This window comes from Tympanuchus pallidicinctus, unplaced genomic scaffold (assembly GCF_026119805.1).
Source record: "Tympanuchus pallidicinctus isolate F22 unplaced genomic scaffold, pur_lepc_1.0 scaffold1, whole genome shotgun sequence".
In the NCBI taxonomy this organism is placed as follows: domain Eukaryota; kingdom Metazoa; phylum Chordata; class Aves; order Galliformes; family Phasianidae; genus Tympanuchus; species Tympanuchus pallidicinctus.
Window position 1 is genome coordinate 95,503,890 of NW_026294618.1, and position 13,995 is coordinate 95,517,884.

The 13,995-nt window shown below is 41.2% G+C and overlaps 1 protein-coding gene across 10 annotated transcripts in view; it reads left to right on the forward strand.

Moving 5' to 3' along the window:
- The first annotated feature begins 1,531 nt into the window (after positions 1-1,531).
- The window catches only part of PLCB4 (phospholipase C beta 4), a 196,596-nt gene continuing 184,132 nt past the window's right edge, over positions 1,532-13,995 (forward strand). For 5 of the 10 annotated variants that reach the window (XR_008209932.1, XM_052697378.1, XM_052697507.1 and 2 more), the window contains exon 1: positions 1,532-1,592. The gene's annotated coding sequence lies outside the window, so the exon portion shown is untranslated. The remainder of the gene's footprint in view (positions 1,593-13,995) is intronic. The other 5 variants (XR_008209876.1, XM_052696995.1, XM_052697204.1 and 2 more) reach the window with 2 other exon arrangements.

Genomic DNA, 13,995 nt, shown 5'->3' on the forward strand with positions numbered 1-13,995 from the left:
GTTCATGCTAGAACTTCATAGTTTGTGGTACAGAATGATATGAACTTTGTCATTTGTCCATGGAAGTGCTTGCTGCTGTGCTGTCAGACTGAGTAGTTCATGGCAGTTCAACACCTTTATGACAATCTAGCAAAATTAGTTTTTCTATGCTTGATTTTTCAGCTCTTTCTCCACAGCTTCCTCAGTTTACCCCAGGTCATGTCCCCAAGCAGGGTCAGCCATCCCTTCTTACTCCCAAGTGCTATCAGAGGTTTGGTGTCAGTGGCACTTTCAGGTGGCCCAGCCCAAAGCCCTGGGAGGCCAACCTCAGCAGTTTGCTAATGATAAAGTCCAAAAGGGTGGCTGCAGACAAGGAACTTGCTCTGGTTGTAAAACTGCACTTTGTTTGTCTTTGTGGGCGTTTATGTTTTTTCTAGATGCGGAGGAAAAGACTTGTCACAAAAAGCCAGAGGAGGGAGGGAAAACTGACACTGGGCACGCAATGACAGCAAACAGTGGCACAGGGAGCAGGGTGTTACATGGCCAGCAACGTGGCAGTGGTCTGCAGTCAGGCTATCTGCAGAGGGGATCCCACATTCCTGACTGTGGGTGCACCCAGAAGGACCCAACACAGGCCAAGCAAGCTGAGCAACTTCTTGCTTCAAATGAACCTCAAGTGGTCCCACTGCAATTTGGAGACAAAAATTTGAAGAAATATTATAACGATATAAAAAGGCAGCTGACCTCACAACATGATTTAAGGCACGGCCAGAACTCAAGATTACCACAGAAGACTTTACGAGGCGCTTTTCACCCTGGACTCTTTCTTTCATGATCATCTGTGGACTCAGATAGTCGGCTCCTGCAGTATGGTAACGCTGTCTGCAAACCTTCCCTCAGTCTGAGAGAACCGGGGTTCCACCACCCCTCTCCCCAGTCTTTATTCTCCCCGGCGGTGCATTCCTGTCAAGCTCGGAAGGCCCGGCCGCAGCAGGGAACGCGGGGAGGGGGGGCTTCTTTCACGCCCATTCAATCGCCTTTAAAAACATGTAGTAAACACAGTCACGCCGGCACGGGCATCCTCGTCGAAACACCGCCCACGCAGACAGTCTGTGAGGCGTATGCGTGTATATACATACACATGCCTGCGTGCTCCATAAGAATTGAGCACGGCCGTGCGTGGGGGCGGCGCGGGCGGAGCTCCGCGCCCGCGGCCCCGCCGCCCACTTGCCATGCGCTGCCCGCGGCCCTGCGCGGCGGCGGGCGGAGGAGGTGGCGGCGGCGGCCGCAGCCGAGGGTGCGGAACGCGGTCCGGCTCGGCCCCGTTCTGCCAGGCGGCGGCGGTGGGGGTTCCCCATTTCCCTCCCGCTCCTCTGCGCGCTGCGGGGGCCGAGCCGGGCGCGGCGGCGGCGGGGGAGGAGGGGAGGGAAGGGAAGAGAGGAGGAGCTGCCGCCGCCGCTGCGAGGCGGGCGGGCTGCACACACACAGGCAGAGTGTGCGGAGGAGGAGAAGAAGGAGGAAAGAGGAGGAGGTCGTCGCCTCGGCGCGGCCCCGGCCACCCTGCGCAGCGCGGCGCGGCGGGGCCGGCGGCGGCGTGCGCCCCGGCGGCCGAGGTAAAAGGCGGCGGCGGGCTGCGCGCGGGGCGGCCGTTGGGGGCGGCTGGCGGCATCGCGTCCTTCGCTGGGAGCGGCTCCACAGCTCCGGGCCGTAACCTTGGGCTCCCCGCTCCGCCCGCCGTGGGCTCCGGGAGGTTCCGGCGGCCCCGGCCTCGGAGGAGGAGGACGTCTGCAGGCATACGTCTGTCTGTCTGTCTGTATGTGTGTGAGACTTCCTATGGGTGTGCGTGCGTGTGCGACTGGGGATCGAATTCTTCTCCTCATCCTCGCTGCCAGCTGTGAGGCTCCTTGTAGTTTCTGAGTGCATCCGGATTTTGTCAGTGCTGGGCGGCGTGACAAATGTTTCTGTGTAGTGAAGTATAACTTTCTTGTGGGTTATTTTTCTTGTGGTTTTTTTTTTTTTTTTTTTTTTTTTTTCTTTGTTGTTTCCTTCTTTTAGGAAAAAAAAAAAAAAAAAAAAAAAAAAGCAGGCTCACCTTTGAAGGCGCTGGTTTGTTTTCTTTCAGATGAATTGAATGGTCTCTCGGGATGCGGTGCTTGGGTTGCCCGTGTATGTGTGTAATTGGCGCAGATGTTTGAAGCCGCTTTCCTAGGGGTAACTTCCACAGCAAGGTGCAAAGCAGCGTTTCCATTTTGCCAGGAAGGCTGTGCACCCTGTTTGAAGCCTGACTTTGAATTATGTACAGTCAGGCACCTGTTACTTGATGCCAGTTATCCTTCCCTCTTGCACTTATCCAGCTTTGCTTGTCTTTATTTAATATCTGAAAACACTTAGCAGGTATTCTTTTATGCTGGCATCTAGTAGAAACCCAGGAATCTAATGTGTTTCTGAGCTGCATAATGCATCTTTGTTAGGTAATGCTTGCTTAAAGGAGGATGATTTGGGGAAGTTACAGAATAATCTTCATCTCTTAAGGAGTTTATATAACATTGAAATGCCTATGGGGGTGCATCTGTAGGAAAGACAGATGGGGCTATGCGGAATCAAAGTCTTTCATGCCATAAATCCGTAGTACGGTGCAAAACGTTCGCGTGATATATAAGGGTTGTTTGCAACATCAAACTTCACGTTGCACTGTGCAGTCTTCCAATTAATAAACTGAATTAATGTGTAGCGCAGAGAAAATGTTGCGTTTCTGATTCTGCAAAGGATGGAGCAGATTCTTTCGTAACACGTTTGTGTTGGTGGTTGGATTCTGTTGTTTACAGCAGTTTGTACAGGCTGGCAGCATTGCTACAGGTTATTTTCTCTAACTTCTAAAAGTGTAACGCCAACAGTATTTGCAGGCTTCCTCTGGAGAAGGGATATCTAATATTGCTGTGCACCACAAAATAATTATTATGTAGAGCTGAGCAATTCTGTATCATAAAGGGACAGTTTCTTAATATGAGTTGGGAACAGACTCATTTCTCCCTGTGGTTGGTAACTTTGTAAAGTAATTAAAATAAATTACAGATTTCAGGGATGAGAATTCTCCTCCCTAGCTATTACTAATACTACTTTTGCTTCAGATGTCAGTTTTGATTCATCTTGTGATGATATCACTAAAATCTAGGTATTAATGTGGAAGTCAAGCCTCTGGTGAAAATATAACTGCGTGTAGCTGTCAAAATAAAGTTTTGAGATCTGATTTGATTCCTGGCTGTGGATACGTACTCAGTAGAGTAACAAAGCCTTTTATTTTATAGACATGCACCCACGCAAGGGAGCTTTGTTCTAAAACAGTGTTCTCTGTCATGAATTTATGCATAACGTACGCTCTGCTTTTTCCTACTGTGCAGAGAATAAAGAAACTTGAGAGGGAAGAGGTAAATACCAGAAGGGGGGAAGAGAGGGATTTCAAATGAATTTCTCTTACTGACGCAAGGAATACCTCACTGCTATATGCCACCCAAAATCACTGGTTGTATTCAGCTTTCCCATTTTTCTAAAATAATGGTGAGTTGTTCTGGATTGGTGCATGCTACTGGCTTCCACTGCGGACTTTGGCCATTTGTTGCACTAATATCTGGCTATGATGATGAACTTGGGGCTATGTTGTGAGTCTGTTAGATACTTGCTACAGCTTTATAGGAATTAATGACTTCATTTTCACCAAGTTTACCTACACCGTTTTGAATATTTCCAGGGGTGTAATGTCTATGCTGCTTGAAAAAGAAATGCAAAATAAATCCTTTTTTTTTTTTTTTTTTAAGCCTTGTCCCTTTTAGTGGTTGCCTTGCATTGTTTAGTGGTTTACCTTCCCTCAGTGGTTTTGACAGCTCAGTTGCTATTCCTTCCTGTTCATAATTTGAAGAAGAATCAAGTCTGAGAATGCTGTGTTCAGCTTTTTCCTTAAAATTGAATTAATCCCTTTTCCAGTAGGAAGAGCGAAAGGAACAGGAATTATTACCAGAGCACTAAAAACAAGAACAAAAACTTTATCCAGGCATTTTACCTAAAAGTTATGAAAATTACTACTACATAACTGGTTATGAAAATTGATACATCATTCTTTTTTGGAGAAGATTTCCTCAATAGTTTTAATCATCATTCCTATTAGATTTAGAAAACTATTGTAGAAATACTTTGCAAGTAAAAATTTCCATTAAAAATCTCTGGTTGGTTGTTGGTGAGGAAATCATTATGAAAGGTTGCATAAGCATGATTTCAGTGTGGCTAAGCCTGGGCTTATTCCCATTCTCTAATAACTAGGTGCATTGTGCCACTTCAAATATTGCAAATTTGATAGCTTGATTTCATTTACTAATTTTGCAAGATGTTTTATACATTTAGTTTTGGGAGTGCTCTCGAATGTCATCAGAGGTTGCACGTGGAGATATTTGTGATGCAAATTATTAACTCTTTGAACGCTTTGTGGTGGTGTGTTTTCAAGGTTGATTTTTTTTTTTCCCATTCTGCTGTTTGGGATTTCTGAGAGATGCTTGTGTGCCATTTACCACATGAAGATGACTTGTGTATAATACGTCAAAGGCTCAGATAAATGTTATTCAGGCTTTGAGAGCAGGCTTTGTCTTTTGCAACAGCAAGAGGACCACAAAGCAAAAAAAGCCCAACAAACTATCTGTAGACTTGATTTTGCTGTGTGATCTTAGACTTTTATTAACAAAGATCTGATTTGTAGTGAGTTTAAATGTATGGGATGTGCACAGTATAAATACAGGAAGCACTTTTTGCTTTGATGCTAACCTGCTTTGCTTATGTTCTCACCCAGTGAATAGTAAGCTATAAAGATCTGCTTCACTGTTTCATACCCACCTTAGTGGTTTCTGGAAATTTCCTAACTGTGGGTAAAGCCACTTGTCAAACTGTAACACAACAGTTTCCCATCCATTTTTGGAATCAACTTACTGTGCCTATTAGTAAATTCCATGTTTGACAAGGACATACTTTACTTGTCTTGCAGTGCTTAGAGCAGAGATGCGACTTTAGAAGTATCAGGACCAGCATTTCACGGCTGTTCTCGCAGCAGTAATGCCCAAACTCTGTAGTTTTGAGGGCACGGAGTAACTTATATGAGGCAGAGAAATAGTGCAGCACTGTTATGGCTTCAGGGATTCTTATTCAGCACCTTTCTGGATAGCAACTTGTTGATCTTGTCCCTGCAAAGATCCTGCTGGGATCTTGGAGTAAAACTGGTACTTTCATTCCCTACTTCTGAAGACCTACATCAGCTTATGTAAGGCGGTGAGGCACTGCGGTTTCTTTTGTCAGTTTGTCTATAGGAGCCACAGTCCATTAGGCTGTTACTGCTGTTAATAGGATGGTGCAATATCTAGGTATCATCCACTCAGTGAAGAACTCATTAAAGCTGCACCCAGGCAACAGCAAAAGCCTCTCGCCTTCTGAAGAAGAGTGAAACAAGTTCTCTCTGCCTTTCTGCTGAAGAGCCCAGCCTTTAGGCAGGTTGTTGTGAAGTCATACTGGCCTGTTTGCCTTGTTACTAGGTTTTCATGAATGGTATTTGCCAATGTTTTTAATGCTTTGTTTCACCTTTGGAGTTCTAAGAAACACGAGTCAGTCTTTTCTGTGGGAGGGAACCAGGGAGAAATGCAGGTGTCAATGAAAGACTAGGCTGCCGTAATGTAATCTAACTGCTCCTTAAGAAGGTAAGATAAGGTTTCTGTATGGTAAATCCACTTGGCTCTTTAATGGCTTGAGTTTCTGTCACTAGTTAGGCCATTGCTTTGACTTCTCTGTTGCTTTCCACTCTCCCATTGCTGGCAACCGGTGTTCAGCTCTGACTTGATCCGATCCCACCAATGTCTATGAGCTGGTTGTAGAGCACCAGACATGATAAAACCCATTGGGGATGGAAAGGTCTCATTTATCCTCTTGTAGAGACCAACTTGTTGAGGAAGTAGATAAATTTGACTAATTCTGATTTATCAGACTTTCTGCAATTGGTATGTGCTTTCTGGTTGAAGTTCTACTCCACAACCAGGCAGTTTGGTATTATGTCTCTCCTCTTTCTTCTACCTGTTACAGTAAGAGATGATGGAAACTCGAATTAAGAATGTGATTGACTGTCATATAGATAAAATTTTGGTCTTGAATTTCATTTTGTATGGAAGCTATTATCTTACCATAATGGTGATGAAACTCTACCCTTGGAGAATAAAGGGCTTGTTCTTAAAACAAGAGCTTATTTCTTAATGTAATGACAACTTGGAACTCTAGGCAGCTGAGGTGAGGCGGTCTGTTTGGAATGTGGTCTGTTGTGTAGCCTGTGGGCGTCTTGAAATCAGTACTGATGAAATAGCTGCACAACCACACACCTCTGACCTCTTATTTCTGAAGAAGTTGACTTAGGGTCTCCCAGGTTGTGACTTTCTATGCAAGCTGACCTTGCAGTTGATAGCTTCAGAAGGGGACGAAAAGTTATAAAGGCGTAGGCTCTCAGTTCATGAGTGATTGCTCAGATTAAATTAGCAGAGCAAGATGTCAGATGTTACACTGATAGACTTTTTTTAATTCTGTGAAATGCTGTAATCTAGACCATTGGTACTTGTATTTCTTTATGTGATATGATATGAAAATATAAAGAGAACAAAGATATGGATGTAATTCACCTGTCAGAGTTGTATAAAATGCTTTTCTACCTGCATTGGAGAGAAAATATATATTCCATTAAGAAATATTTGAGTGTATTTGATTAAGTAGGAAACCAGTATGAGAAAGGTATTACAGCACACACTGTTCTGGAAGCTGTAGATAGGTACTGCTAGAAAAGGAAACCAACTTGAGCATGCATGCACTTGCAAATTGGAAGTGATCAGTCAGGAGGTTACTGACAAATAAAGAGGGCAAATAGAGAAAGTTCTTGAAAGGTTAAGAAGAAGCATCTCCTGGCTTCCAGTGATCTAGAGATTCCATGATCCTGTGAAGAGCATTTTGTGAAAAATAATGTGCGATGTCATTGAGATATAGGCTGTGGTTTAACAAGATAGACTGGATAAAAGAACTTCTCATGACAAAGTGATGGCTTTTCCTCCTTGATCTTTTAGGCTTCATTCTGAACTGTAAAAGGTTTTCTGTTCCCTTCTTCTCTTCTCTCTTCCTCTTCTTTCCCATGCTTGAAATTACCACATATCTAATATCTGTGTTTTGGTTTTCCTACCAGAGTGATGGTGATGTTCATTATTCATGTTGCACATGCTAAACTCACTGCATGTACAGATCTTTGTTAGTTTCCCCTTAGTTGAGGCTATATTCTGGATCCAAGATGCTTATGTCTATTGCTGCCTTTAAATATCTACATGGCTGTTGCAGCTGCTGAAAGGTGGCATAGTAAATGGAGTTGGTAGCTATGATAAGAACCTATTTGTTTTGAAATATATACATTAGAGTATGATGTATGCATATATATACATATAAACCATATTTTGATGTTGTTACCTTAATGCAAGTTGTTTTCTTCTTTACACAGAAATGATTAGGGCATGTAACTTTAATCCAGAATTCCTTTCAGAAGAGTTAGTGGAAATAGAAGATGGATGATTTAATGGGAAGTACGACATAGAGCCATGGAGTGGTTACTGTGTCTGACTAATTTGGCTTATTGAAACAAACAGAACTGGTATAATCTTTCCTATGAATGGTCCTGATCAGGATAGAAAAAGCCTTTCTGGAGAAAGGTGATCAATCTGTGGTAGGTTTGTCTGCAGAGATGATAGTGCAGCAGAATTACATTAAGGGAGAGGTTGTGGCACAGTCTGGTGATGAAATGGACTGTATTTTGTACCTAAACTGCCTCTATGAAGTACACAGGGGGTGTCTGATGATTTGCTGTTTTTTTTTCTTAATTTTCCTCCAAACATAACACTTGAGGACTGATGCAGATTTACTGGGCTTTCTGCTGGATGCAGAGAACTGTACTGCATGTCTGACATCAGCAAATAACAGATTGAGCAATTACTTTTTTCTGGTTGTATAGTTTGCTATTTGTGTACCACTTCTCTAGCAAAATATGCTCAGGAATAATTGTCATGTACTAAATAACAAGGGAAGATGGAATGTGATTGCAGGTATATCACAGCAGCTTGCAAATGAGATGCTGCAGTCTGGCATAAGACCTGTTAGTTGCAGCCTAATGTGACTGCTTCAGCATCACCCACTCAGCTTGTGGTTTTCACAGTGGAAATCTTCTGCATCTGCATATGCTGCAGGTGCAGGGGATCTCTTGGAAATTCCCCTCATCCTGTGTGCTGTCATTCACATGATGCAGCCTTGATTGGTGAATTCCTATGCTGAAGCAGAAGGTCTGTGTGCCTCTGTCTGGAAGAGGAGAGTTGCAATCTATGAGAATGACTGAGGGCTCAAGCAGGGCAGTCAGAATGGGAGTGAGATTCAGATCCTTCTCACTGTCCTGTAGAGATGTGGTGCCTTATTGTCTTTTAGGATTGCCCTGCTACAGCTGTTGTCCAAAAGGCTCTTCTGCTTGCTCTAAAACTAAGAGAGCTTTGCAATGTCTTCATCCTGTGGAGAATCTGTTGCTTTTGTAATCTTTCTGCCTCCATTCAACTTTATAGCGATTCCTTCCGAATCCTTCATACCTGGCAATATCTGTTAAAGTCTGGCTGTTCTTTTTGCTGATGCAATTCTTTAGCTAGGAAATGCACAAGCTTTTTATTGACCCGTGAGTATAGTAGGTGGTAGGGAGCAGAAGTAATTTCTGAGGGAATAGCTTTGCCTAGGTCAGAGCAAAATGGGCCGCTTTTTAGTTGCAGAGGTTGCCTTTTCTTATATTGTCAGTGTAACACTGCTAACCTCAGGCAGTTTCTTATCTACGTGGCTGTGTCCTAAAGCATTACATACATTTGGGCCAGTGCTTTTTTTTTTTTTTTTTTTTTTTCCTGCCTGCCTGCTGCACCTTCTACACAGAGTGAGCGTTCTGGAATCTGCAGATATGTTGAACCTGGCCAACAGATGCTGATAAAATGGTCTCTTTTGACATGTCCTAATGAGAGCTTAAGGTTAACCTGATGTCATTTAAAAGTGGTTTGTAACTGTGTGCCATTTTGTGTGTGTGTGTCTTTATACAAGAATGTGCCTTAGAGCTGAATTAGCCTTTGTGTCAGGTAATGGAAGAAGTATTTGCACTGTTCTCATGGGAGTTACTGCCATCTCATCCCTTGGTAAATTAACAAAGACTCACACCTTGGAAGAAGCATATGATGTCTAACTCTCTCTGAGGCATATCCAATTAAAACGTTGATGTAATGTTGATGAACTTGGTAGCTGCTACTATTGTGAATGGATGCCTGGATTGTGTACAGAGGGGTTCGAGAAGCCCAAATGTCTCTTTTCTGTACTTAACTGTTGGTTGCATTTATTTTGAAGAAGAAGAAAGGCAGCTAATAATCATGTTGTTGTCTTCAATGAGCTGGTAGTAAATATGAATTGGTGCTTGGATTGGAAAAAGAAGCAGCAGTATCAGTCTTCTGCTTTTTGGTTTTGTTTCTGTCTTGAGCTGTATGAATTCTACTGAGAAGTAGAGTGTTTCTGTTTGTATTCAATTGGTATGGAAGGTATGAATCTTCATTTTTGCTAGTCTGTTCAAGTTCATTTAGGAGAACTTGTTAATGAAGTCTGCAGTGCAAATTGTAGTTGATAGGGGAATCATAGCTCATTACTAAATCTTGATCAGCTAGCCTAGGTTGTGCAGAAAAACACAATCATCCTGCATTTTCATGTTTCAGTGCTGTTCTTTTCACTAAATTGTAGTCTCATGAAAGTAGTGTTTTTTGATTATGTTGATGGAGCACTTAGTTGGTTTTTCTTTGCTTGGTTATTTTATTGTGAAAAAGCTAGGCAAATAGTGCTTTCCAAGTTTTGCCTAGATCCTGTGCCTTTGTTGCTGACAACTTTACATGTAAATGCAGTGCCAATTGTGGAGAAATCAGAAGTTTGTTTGCGGTGATTCTTTGCTATACAAACATCATGTTTGTTTCGTAAACTTTTCTTGTATTTTAAAACTCCTTTGAGATGAGAGCAGTACTTCCATGAATAGCTGTTACTTGGTGTGAAGTAAGCTAATCTAAAAACAACAACAACAACAAAACAGTAAGTTTAGCTACTGAGGACTTTTTTTTTTTTTTTTTTTTAAATACAATTATTGTAGCTCTTCAATTTTCAAAGCTAATTCAACTGAATCAATCTGTCAAGAAGCACATACCTGATTTAGGCAAGCATAACTAAATCAGAAGTATATAAACTTTCACTGTAATCTTCACCACTTTCGCTTCTATTTCATCCTTGATGAGGCACTGCTTGCTTCTGGTATAACTGCATCGCCGCCCCGCAGTAAAACAATTGAGAATGAATATTGTGAAAGCAGAGATATTATTCCAGCTCTCAGCTGCTTGCTTGCTCTGTTAAAAACATCTATTAAGTTGATCTGAAATTATGCGTAAAGAGATACAGGTAGCTCTTTAGGTGATTTTGAATCATCAAATGATAAATTTGGTGAGTAGTTTTCCATGATTCAAATGCTGAGCAATGCGGAGATTACTGTAAGATACTTTAAGACTCTTGAAAAATGGAGAACAGATCTAGAAATTCAAGGGCAGAAATGCAGAGAGAATTACACTGCTGTGTTCTGTAGTTCTGAGAACTTTCCTCCATACTGCTGTAATTTAGTGTGAGAATATTTACTGTTTTCATGTAACTTACATTTTTCCTTTTTAAAATAGGGCAGATTTGAGGGGGTTGTTGGTTTTGTTTTTTTTTTTTTTTTTTTTTTTACTGAACACAGTCTTAACAGAACAAAATATAGGAGATATTTCAGTCATGTAAAATTATGTTAGATTTTTGCAGTCTTAGTTTTGGGATGATTTTTTTTTTTTTTTTTCCATTCCTGCTCTTAATACAGAGTGACATGTAAAGGAATCATTCCTGTCTTTCCGCAGCATCTGAAGTTATGCACAATGAAGTCTTCCATAAGCAATTAGAAATTTTAACCAAGTGTGGATCATTAAGGTGTTGCTTGCCCAGTTCATCTGGAAAAAAACTGCAGAAAATGTTTTTTCAAAATGTTAGAGGTAGTAATTAGCAGAGCAAGATGTGAGAGTTTTATGTTTGATTTTTTTTTTTTTTTTCTGAGTTATGAAACTATATATCGAAGTGGTGTTAAATTGTAGATGCTGTGGTATTTGTTGTGTAGCATATATGATTATATATATGTTTTTTTCCTTAAAACTGATTGGTAATTTAAATTGCAGTGGCTTTCCTGATAATACTACTTAATTTCATAAGCCACAGCATTGAGTCCCCCAATAGGGAAGAAACCAACTCTATTCAGCAAAAAGCAGGTGCTTCTCTGTGCATGAAATAAATGTAAATTCCTAGCTGTCTTTTTGCAAAAGTTGATGATAATTCTCAGTTAATTAAAAGTTACACCTGAGAATTCTTTAAAGATGCCTGAAAGTAGGCAGATCCTTTTTCACTTCCACATCTCCAAACTATCAGCGCTTCCCAGGATTTAAAAATTAAACTGTTTAAAGGCTTTGGGACTGTTTTGTTTACCCAGGTGGTTTGTAGATCAACTGGTAACCAGCGTGTTTCTTAATGACTGAAACAAAACCTTATCAAATGTTATTCTTCATGTTCAGCAGAGTGTTGTCAAAGTGTGGCTCTTACAAGCACATAACCTAAATCAATTTGAGTCTTATACTGAGCTAGAATTCACTTTGCACCTCATCTAAGTTGCCTTTCAGAAAGCTGTTACAAGTTTCTGCATCTGCAAGATTGATAGGCCAGAAGTATTTGTTTGCTTAGTGGTCTATTTCTCATTGTTAAAAGAGAAAATAATGGATAAAATTACCACATGAGGAGTACATCGCTGCAGATGTGATTTGTTCTGTTCACGATGCAGCTAATTCTGGGCAGAGCCCATGAGATAAGGGTTGGTGGAATTCTGTTCCTCCAAGAGCTCATGAGAAGCAGGGCATATAAATTGTAGTGTTGAATACCTTCATTCTTTTTTGGGCTTGATCAAATAAGTGGCTGTGTAGGCCACCTCTAGCTCAGTGCATCTGGCGTTGCTTTACCATCAGGACCGTGTTTTGGCCTGGCTGAAGGTAGAGCAAATGTTTTCTCCTTGTGGTCTCTCCTGTTTAGAGACTTTGTTGCCTTGCTAGGTATTAGTGAAGCTTGGGTGATACTGGTCTCCTGAGTGCTTTGAAATGCTGTATGAATAGTGTTGTTATTGCTATTTTGTACCAGTCTATTCACTGCCTCTAAAAAAGTTGTCACTAGCTTAATAACACTCAGAAACAGCACAGAACATGGAGAGAGAGAGAAAGAAAGACAGAGAGAGAAAGAAAGACAGAGAGAGAGAGAGAGAGAGAGAGAGAGAATGAAAAGGCTGTTCTATCTAACATATAAATTGGTAGCTTCTTTTTTGATTTTTATTTTTTTTTTCTTCTATCTTGACATTAGATCTGACAGAAGAGAGAGTCAAAATCTGGAAAGAACCACAGTACGCATAATAAGGAAAAAAAAGGGGATAATATTCCTGCATCTGTCTTAGAGGGCAGCACCTCCTTCCACCCGTAAAGCTTTCCTGGCATCTCAGTTGGGTTTTCCCTCAAGAGTCGGAGGGAGGCATGCCATCTATGGGAAGTAAAAGTGAACCAAGTACTGCATGCTGCAACTGCACAAGCACAACTCTTCAGAACTTGAGCTATAACTACATCACTTTGTCCATTTTGCAGCTGAAGTTCTACATTTGGTTTTAGAACTGAATTTGACAATTTCCTATTGGGTGTACGTACAAGGAGGCTCAAATTATTCCTTCTAAGGAATTAAGTTGGCTCAAGGCACATGTTACTGACTAGAACTAGACTGAAAGTTACTTCAATATCTGAACTTCTTTGGCAGGGGAAGGATGGGATCTATGTTGAAGGCAGTCTCTTTGCTGTTTGTTGATTATGAAGTCTTGCCCCACATTTTCTTCCCATGTCTCTTGGATGTAAGCAATCTGGCTGTGGTGAGAATTTTTATAATTGGATTTGATTTCTCTGTGTTTCAGGCCAGGATTTGGGTTACATACAGTATGAGGCCTAGCCTTTTACACACACTGCCCTTCTGGTCTGATTATGATAATTTTCCAGTGCCTTTCTCATCTGTTGTGGCAGTGCCTGACAAGAAAGTTGATAATCAGATGCACAGCAACCTTCCACAGAGCACCTGAGAATGATGTGTGTAGATACTTTCAGTTAAAGTCCTTAAAGTGTGAGCTCATGTACAGTCACAATGTAAAACTCAGAATTCAGGAATGTTAGGCTTGGTATGATCCCCTAAGAATTCTTTATTCATGCCCTAAATTGCAAGGTTTCTGGGGCAGGGATTATGCTTGCATTATTTGTTTTACAGCATTTATTGCAGTTCATTTTTTTCTCTTTTGACCTGATTGGTGACTATTCATCAATGGTTTAGATGAGGTAATACTCTGCAGCACACTGTTTTTTATTGGAATATATGCACGATGCTTTTGTATGTAAGTTGAAAGAAATGACATCTGTGGTGTTTGGTTCTACATGCTGAAGCGTCTAAAGGTATAAAGCAGCTTTCAGAATGATTAGGACAGTTTGGTATCTTTTATATTACAGATCTTGAGTATTTTTTTCTTCTCTTTTTATTTTGGCTTTTGGTGTGATAAAGAGGGCTTACAGAAGCTTGCAGCTTCTTGTGTGTTATCAGGAGGGATTCTGGTAAATTATTACTTGACCCTGTCTTGCAAATAAGAATGTAGTAAATCAGGGGTATGTACATACTATACCAGAATATACTCCCAGGAGTGCAGCTTAATATATGAAGTAAAGCATTGCTCAGACTGCTTAGACTGACATGTCATACAGTATTAGAGGCCATTGTCTTTAATACTTTTGTTATGGA